This window comes from Triturus cristatus, chromosome 5_1 (assembly GCF_964204655.1).
Source record: "Triturus cristatus chromosome 5_1, aTriCri1.1, whole genome shotgun sequence".
In the NCBI taxonomy this organism is placed as follows: domain Eukaryota; kingdom Metazoa; phylum Chordata; class Amphibia; order Caudata; family Salamandridae; genus Triturus; species Triturus cristatus.
Window position 1 is genome coordinate 917,303,005 of NC_140587.1, and position 8,702 is coordinate 917,311,706.

The 8,702-nt window shown below is 43.4% G+C and overlaps 1 pseudogene; it reads left to right on the top strand.

Moving 5' to 3' along the window:
• The first annotated feature begins 1,815 nt into the window (after positions 1-1,815).
• LOC146831601 (uncharacterized) lies at positions 1,816-2,986 on the top strand (annotated as a pseudogene).
• The last annotated feature ends 5,716 nt before the right edge of the window (positions 2,987-8,702 follow it).

Consider the following 8,702-nt stretch of genomic DNA (forward strand, 5'->3'; position numbering starts at 1 on the left):
GACCAGGAAGGGGAGTGGTTACACCCCCTTTCCTTTGTCCAGTTTTGCGCCAGAGCTGGGGCACACCCCCTTTCCTTTGTCCAGTTTTGCGCCAGAGCTGGGGCTGGAGTGCCCCAGCGCCGGTTTGAACTGGACTATGCATGGGACACCTTGTGTGCCCCAGGCATGTCTCATTCCTTTCAGCCCTCCCTGCCCCAATACACTAAAGTCTGGCTGGGGAGGTGCTAGCACCTCCCCAAGCAGGAAACCTATTGTCCAGGCCTCCCTGGCTGGGAGGGCTCCCAGCTGCAGGAGGTCAGACTCGTGTCTGTGGCAGCAGCATCCATTTTGTGATGCTGAGGCTTTGGTGAGAGTTAAACAGCAAAGTAGGATTTTAACATGTCTCTCCCTCTAGAAGGGAGGAATAATATCCTCATCACCAGAAATGGTATGGGGGTATTATTCCAAAGTGTTAGACACCTTACACGACATGTTTTGATAAAGCCAAACCATAGTTACCATAACCGTTTAAGATTATAAGGTACTTTAAGAGTATATGGTAGGCTATATCATAGAACAGCTATATGGACATGGTTCCGAAAGATGCAGACAGGCTCAGCTCATGCTAGAGCTCCATCTCACATGTTACCAAGCACTCTGCCTCCAGGATTGTTACGGCCTGCCATAGGAGTGGCTGATAGGTTCACATGTGTCTATTTTAAGGGTAGATATAGGTATACTATATCTAAGCAAGGGGTGATTACACGACCTTGCCCCAGCTGAGTGATCAGCCAGTTGTGTTGGATTGGAAGGCCAGACCAGGGGTGGCATAATACATGCTGCAGCCCCTGGGAGGCCTAGGGTACACCTATGCCCTGGGTACCTAGGGTACACTGTACAGGGTCCAATAAGGTGATCCTTACCAATTGGGTATGTACCTAGGGTACATGGAGTCCATTTTAAAGAGAGAGCAGACAGCCTGAGACCCTGAATGGCAGGATCTCAGGCCACCTAAGTCGAAAAACCAGCTAAACACTAGGCAAAAAGTTGGGGGTAACCATAGTCAGATATTCACCTTTCTACAGTGGGCATCAAGGAGAGTCTGATCTGAAACATCATATGACTGGTAAAGTTCATACATCCCTTTAGGGCACAAAGGTTAAAATGAAGCCCATCTCAGGCTACATGGCAAAGAAAAATTCCGATGAAGGCTAACTTGTCAGTGACAGAAGTAAAATGCACAGGATTTTTGGCAGAGCACAATGTGCTCTTAGCTGCTGCTGATCATATGGATCACCTATGCCACTGCTTTGAGTTGGGCCCACGAGTGTCTTTGGTCTTTTGTTGAATGAATTATGTAATGTTGTATGAATGTGAGCTGTTCGAATTTGAGTGTATGTAGTTTTGATCAAAAACATTCCTTCACTTTTCTCCCCTGATTGGGAACCTGTTTTTTCCTTTATTCTGTGGCATATTTCTTTTTGTATAAATTTCAGATATTTACTGTGTGTGTTGAATACTTTCATTTTTTGTTTTAATGCACTATGTGATTCATTCATTGTGATTATTTTTGTAAAAAACAATCCAACAAATTCTATTTATGTATTATAAAAAGTGATATTAACAAATGAAATAAAAAAAGAGTTGTATTATTCAGTTTGGTGACTTCAAGTGTTTGTATGCCATATTACCTTAATCCGATTTGAGTGTCATTCTCTGTTTATTTTAATGTATGATACACTGTACATCTCTCAATTATAGGGGTAGAGTTTACTCTGTTGTTGCTTGGTTTCATATGGGCAGCCTCGTAAGACATGTTTCCCAGACTCTAAAACCATGCAGGTTTATATTTATGCCAGAACAAAAGCAACCTGTGTATTAAATGATGCCATTGCACCAGAGTTGTCGATTGCCTTAGTGGTTGAAATGACAGTCTCAGCCTTTAGTCTGTGTGTTGATGGTAGCAATGATCATTGCATTAAAAAAAATTAACCCCATCACTGTACGTATTTTTTATATAAAGCAGGGCTTAGTATGCTGCGAATTTCTTATGTTTAAGCAAGGAAAATATAGCTGAAGCTATATTCACTGCAGTATCTCATGTCATGGGAAAACATTCCATTCCTTGGGAAAATTAGATTGGCTTTGGCGTAGATAGTGCTTCTTTGAATGTGAGAAAGCATGACTCTATTAAAACTAGAGTACTGTCTCTGAATCCTAATGTCTATTTCATGGCTTGCCCATGCCACATGGCTCACAATGTAGCTTTCTATACTGCCTCAGCTTTCTGTTCCAGCTTAAAAGATTTTGATATAAAAGAATTGCTTGTAGATGTCTACTTTTGGTTTGGCTATTCTTCAGAACGTAAGAACGTGTATGCTAAATGTCAATTTGTTGATTCTGATTACCGCCCTATGCTGAAATTCATTTCTGTCAGGTGGTTAGGAATGTCCACAGGTTTGGATAGACTGATTTTTTAGTTTGCTGCTCTGCGTTCATACTTCTTGTCAACACCAGACAGTGACAGAACTAGCAAGGCCAGGTTAAGGAGACTTGTTCAGAGTTTTGAGAACCCTATGACTGAGATCTACTGTCTATTTTGTCAAGCTGTGTTACCTGCTTTTGTTAATTTCAACCTTTTGCTGCAAAGGGAAGGCCCAGTCATTCACCTCCTGTACGATGCCATGATTGAACTAACTGTGCTCTTGAGTAGAGTGTTTGTGTAGATGTCAACAGTCTTTCAAGAGGAACTCAGATGCCAGTTTACCTGGTTTTACATCAAAAGATTGCCAGATCCCAGATTCAAGTCTGTATATTGGCATCATTGTGCATGGAAAGTTAAGAAACATGCTAGAAAGCAAACATTAATCCAGGAACCCAGTAAGCTTTCTGTGAAGCAGTTCACAGCTTTCACAAGAAAGGAGTAAAGTATGACTATGCAAACTACCAAGTCACCGACTTTGAGGACATACCAGAAATGCCAGAGAAAGGGTTGCTATCTAAATAAACTGTGGTCACTTACAGGATGGATGCCATTTGGCATTCCCTTGACACATAATTTGCTGCTGTTGGAACTCAGAGAAGCATGTTTTTCCTTCTTTTAAAAGTAGCCAAACTTATCTTTATGTTGGCCCACAGCAATGCTGATGAAGAAAGGGTGTTCTCAAGAATAACGAAGAATACAACCATTTTCTGCCCCAGTTTATCACTGGATAGAACAATGACTACTATATTAATGTTTCAAATAAACAGGCCTCAAGGTGAAACACGTTATAAATATTGTCCATCTGAGAGAAGGTGTAGGAAAGTGCCCCTTTTTGACATGGTTACCCCACTTTTTGCCTGATACACAATGTGATTTTTACTGAAAGTCGCTGGGTTCCTGCACAGCAGGTCCCCAGTGCCAGAGCTCTTTCCCAAAACTGTACAACTGTTCCCTCAATTGGCAAAACCTTTAGCGCCCTAGTAAATGGTACCTTGGTACCTAGAGTCTGAGGCACTAAAGAGGGTCCCTAAGGCTGCAGCACGAAATGTGAGACTGGACTGTTCCCATGAGGCACAGGGTCAGACTGATTTGCATATGGCCATGTCTGAACTGGGGTGGTGGAGTGAGTTAAAGAATGATGATGGATTAAACCCAGATCAGTTGACTGGGGTTGAGTGTTTGCAATATTCAACACTCCGTCCATCATCCCCTTTGGTTTTGCATTTTTCGCCCTAAGTTGGCAGGGTATGCCCAGACGTGGGTCCCTTGCTCACTTTGCCACTGGATTCAAGCTAGCCTGGCTGATGACGGCTGATTAGCCAGTAACCGGTCCCAGGATGCTTGTTTCCGGTCCAGGGAAGACATGGGTTGGCAGTTCGGGCTGGACTGTTCCCATGAGGCACAGGGTCAGACTGATTTGCATTTGGCCATGTCTGAACTGGAGTGGCGGAGTGAGCTAAAGAATGATGATGGATTAAACTAGATCAGTTGACAGGGGGTGAGTGCTTGCAATGTTCAACACTCCGTCCATCATCCCCTTTGGTTTTGCTTTGTAGACGCTACGGGACCCCTCACCAAGCACATGCAAGACTACCATCGCAAGCTGCATATCTTGGTGCAGACAAAAAGTGAAAAGATGACATGTCACACATCCCTGACTGCCATGTCCCTAACACTGAAAGTAATATATGTAATTTTCCCCACCCTCCACAGCAGGCATGACAGCTCTAAGGCAGGGTGCTGAATATTACATGTGAGGGCATGAGCAGATATGCCCCTGTACTGGTCAGTCCTATTACTCCCAGTACAAGTGACCAGGGAAACCATTTTAAAGCTTGTGGGACACTGGTGAAAACAAGTTCCCCTGCTACATGATGGCTTTGCTGAAAATTGGGATGTTTGTATCAAACATCTTATATTGATAAACTCACACTGATGCCAGTGTTGGATTTATCAATACATGCACCCAGAGGGCACCTTAGATGTGCCCCCTAAAAACCTACCAGCATCTGGTATGCTTGCTGACTGGTTTCTGCCAGCCTACCAACCAAGACACCATTCTAGCCCCCTAGGATGACCAAGAACAAAGGCCTGCCTGGGAAGAGGGCGTAACACCCCTTTCCACAAGATGACCTGCTGATTAACCTCATTGGGCAAGGTGAGCTTCAAAAAAGCTGCATGTTGTGATGTGAATCTGGCTCCCCTCACAGGAGTGGAAGCCACCGCCCTGTCCAGAGATACCTTGACACCTGGGCAGGTGGAAAAATTAGCTAATCAGATAGGCATGTCACCTCTAGGCTAATACGAGTACTAAGATGGGCTACTGTGAGGTGGACATGACTTTTACGAAGTAGCCATCTTTGTGATGGCATACTTAAGAATTCTGGGACAGGGTTAGGCCCACTTCCCAGAGGAAGTGGTCATATATGGGGCAGCGTGACCCCAAGGGCTACTACCTTACTCTCCCCTAACACACCTAAATTCAGTATTTAGGGGAGCCCCAGGTACCAGAAAAACAATCCTGATGACCTAAGATGAGAGAGGACACCAAAGAGCCGCAAAAGCCAAGCAGAGAGAAAAAGCAGCTGACCTGGTACCAACCCTGCCTGCTTGTCTGCATCCCTCGTCAAAACGGTGGCAAAGTTAACTTATCTGCAGCTCCAGAGCTTGAGTCTATTTTGGTTTCACGCCTCCTGGGCCCCCCACCCCGATGTTGCCTGCAGCCTCTGTACGCCCCCTCAACTGCTCCTGTAAGGAAAAACACCCGACGCCTAAGGACACCTTTACACCCTTTTCCCTTGAGCCTTGGAGATGAGGACAAAAGGTATCCCCCCATCCCCGAGCATCGCAAAGTCTGAGCCCACTTGCTGGTTCAGCCCGACTGGCTTCCTACCCAGAGCCTGCATCCTCTTTTTAGAGTGACTGATCTCCATTGAAATGCACTGGGCCCCCAGCGCTGTTTTGCACCCTCATCTGGCTGCCCTCATGCCGCTGGTGGTGCTCTGTTGGTGCTGCCTTGGACCTTGCCCATCACTCACCTTAACTCCTGGAGATTGGTCTTGTAAAAGGATGTTTGTAGAACGTGTTAATCCTTCCACAGGATAATTTTTCAGAACTCTGAAATTGCGCTGTGTCCTCTTTTAAAAGAAAGTTTAAAAAACTAAAAAAATAATTTATATTTATAAACATACTTACCTGAGCAATTTTTCCCTGATGCCTAAACATATATAAACATATATAAAGGTACTTGGTATTTTTATAAATTGGTGTGGATCTCCTTCTTAAGTTGTGTGCCATTTATTAAACATTGTGTGTATTTGCAAATGTCTAGCATTTCTCTGTGTTAAGCCTAAGGATGCCCATCCACACTGCCCCCAGTAGAGCACTTTGGGATTGCATAGCAAGCCCCTATCCACTAGTAAGGGAACCCCTGGACTCTTTATATGGTATAGCACAGTATTGATATATCAGATAAAGAGCCAGCTTCCTACAACAGGCAAGAACGGTAAATGGCAGTACAACAAGTTGCATGGAAGCACAAAATAAAATGTTCACCTGTGTGTTAATTTGGTCTCAGTTTAAAAGTGCCCATAACCCTGATACAGGTTAGTGTAAGGAACATTTCACCATCACCCAGCCTCTGATTCTCCTACATCAAAACTGTGAATCATCTGACTGGACTGTTAGCGCTGGCCTTAGCATGTTATCCCAATTGCTGCTTTGTTGTTCTTAGTCTCAACGTTATATACATTTGGACTTTAATAGTATATTGTTTATTTTATAATGCAAGTGAAAGTCTGTTGCAACCCATAAATATTATCTTTTGTATGTAACTGCACGTTTGTCTGCCTATGTGCACATAACATTAATAAAGTACTGCCTCTGAAAGACATTTAATTAATGTTTAATGCCATGGCTACACATTTGTGTAACAGTATGATCAGGTTACAAGGGCACTTGGTTAGAGCTCTTCCATTTCTGGTGCTTTACAGCAGTTTTCAGATCTTCATAGAGTTTCTTTTTTTAAATAATTTGTTTTCTTCTTTTTATCCTCATTTGCCTCTAACCCCTGCAAACTGGTAATCTGCTGGTCTCCACTGTTACTCGCTATGGAGAGGTAGGTTTATTTAGGAGTATTGCCATATTGCCAACCTACCAGTGGTACACCTGCATTCAACCTGTTGCTAACCTCTCTCTGTTTATGAGAGGGTGGTCATGCTCTCTACCAATTTTGAAAAAACCAGGGACTAGAGTTGTAAATAGACCCCTCCTTAGATCACTATTATCTCATGACCCAGTGATACCAAGGGGGATCCATCCATCTCGGCCTGAGAGCTTCACAAGAGGCCTAATCATAGGACAAAAAAAAAAGAGGAGATGATCTTTACAAATTACATGGACAAATGTATTTATTCTACTGTCTGAGCTGGAAGCCATTTTAACAGACAGTCCCGAATTGCTCTCTTCTTACTGTTTTTCAGTCTGGCCAAATCCATTATAGATGTTTTATAGACTGATGAAAGCCATTCAGAATGTGTGGGAGGCGAAACCTCAACCCATTTCTTGCATATTTCTCGTCTAGCCAGCAGAATAGCAAAGAAGAGAAAACTCCTAGTATGTCCAGTGATTTCCATTTGAATACCAAAGATTATTAGGCTAAGGGTGATATGGAATGGCTGTCCTAAGATAGACGTAATAGTGGAGGACACCTTTTGCCAGAAGTCCGAGATAGCCGGACGGGTCCAAAACATATGTGTGTCCGGAGCCCTTTCCATATTACATTTTTTACATCTTGCCGGTGGATCGTTGGACATCTTGGAGAGTCTAGCAGGGGACAGATAAGCCCTGTGCGTTGTGAAGTAGTGATTTCTTCTCAGCCAGGCTGGCTTCACAACGGGAAACAAAGTGTTATATGAGATCTGCCAAAGCTCAGTACTATCCCCTTCCACAATCAACTCTTCCCAAAATTCACCGGCTAATCTGAAATCTCCGTCTATTGCACCCTCAATTGCCCAATAAAAAGAAGCTACCTCCTTCTCGCCTGCTGGCTTTTTAACCAGGAGTTCTTCAAGATGATTACCCAATCCAATCAGCTTTTTGTGATTTTGGGACCAACTTTTTAGCTGTATGTATTTGAATCTCGACATGCCCCCTTCCATTTTATGATTTAATGTTACCCAGGGAAGTAGAGAACCATCTTCAGTTAAGTCTCCCCATGTTGTTAAACCTGCTGTTTGTAATGGTGTGGCAAGCACATCTTTAAGGCAACTAGGAGACCCTGGGCTGTCCCACCACGGGGCTAATCTTGAATAATACTCCAGTCCCATTAATGTTTTTATTTTGGCCCATATTTGGGCTGCTCCACATAAAACTTTCAGCCTGACATTTTTGAAAAAATATTTATCTCCATCTTTAAAGAGGAAGCCTTCTTGGGGAAGCTCCGACTGGTAGAGCATTGCTTTAAACAATTTCCCCCTATCCGAGTCATTTGGATGTTTTAACAGCATTCTTGAATAGGTTAATTGAAATGCCCACGCATAATACTGAACGTCCGGGAGTGCAAGACCACCCTTTTCCCTTCTCCGTCTCAGTTTTTTCCAGGAGATCCTGGTTGCCCTGTAAGCCCATACAAATGAGTTAATTGCCTGCTGAAATCTGTTGATCAGTTGTTTGTCGAAATGTAGTGGGATGGTATTGAAGAGAAAGGTTACTCTTGGTAAGATAACCATTTTTATCAAGTTTACTCTACCCAGAATGGTCAAGGGGACATGAGCTCAAGATTTCATTTGATTTTGACTCTCTAAGAATATTTGAGAGATTCACCTTTGCTATCTCCTCAATACTAGTAACAATTTTAACCCCCAAGTACCTCATCTTTGGTTTGATAGAGACCCTTTGGCAGGTTCCAAGACATAATTTCAGTTTTTCCTGCATTGACTTCGTAGCCAGACACTCTGCCAAAATCTTCTGCCAACCTAATGACTTGGGGAAATGATGTATCTAAATCTGATTGAAATATCGTCCGCATACAGGGCTACCTTTTTCTCCCATGAGCCGCTCTTGAATGGTACTATGGCTGGCTCCTCCCTAATACTCTGAGCAAATGGCTCTATGTACAGGTCAAAGAGGAGGGGAGAGAGAGGGCAGCCCTGTCTTGTTCCTCTCTTAATGCTAAAAGGCTTTGTCAGATTGCCATTAACTACTAACCTTGCCGACGGGTCACTATATCGGAGTTTTA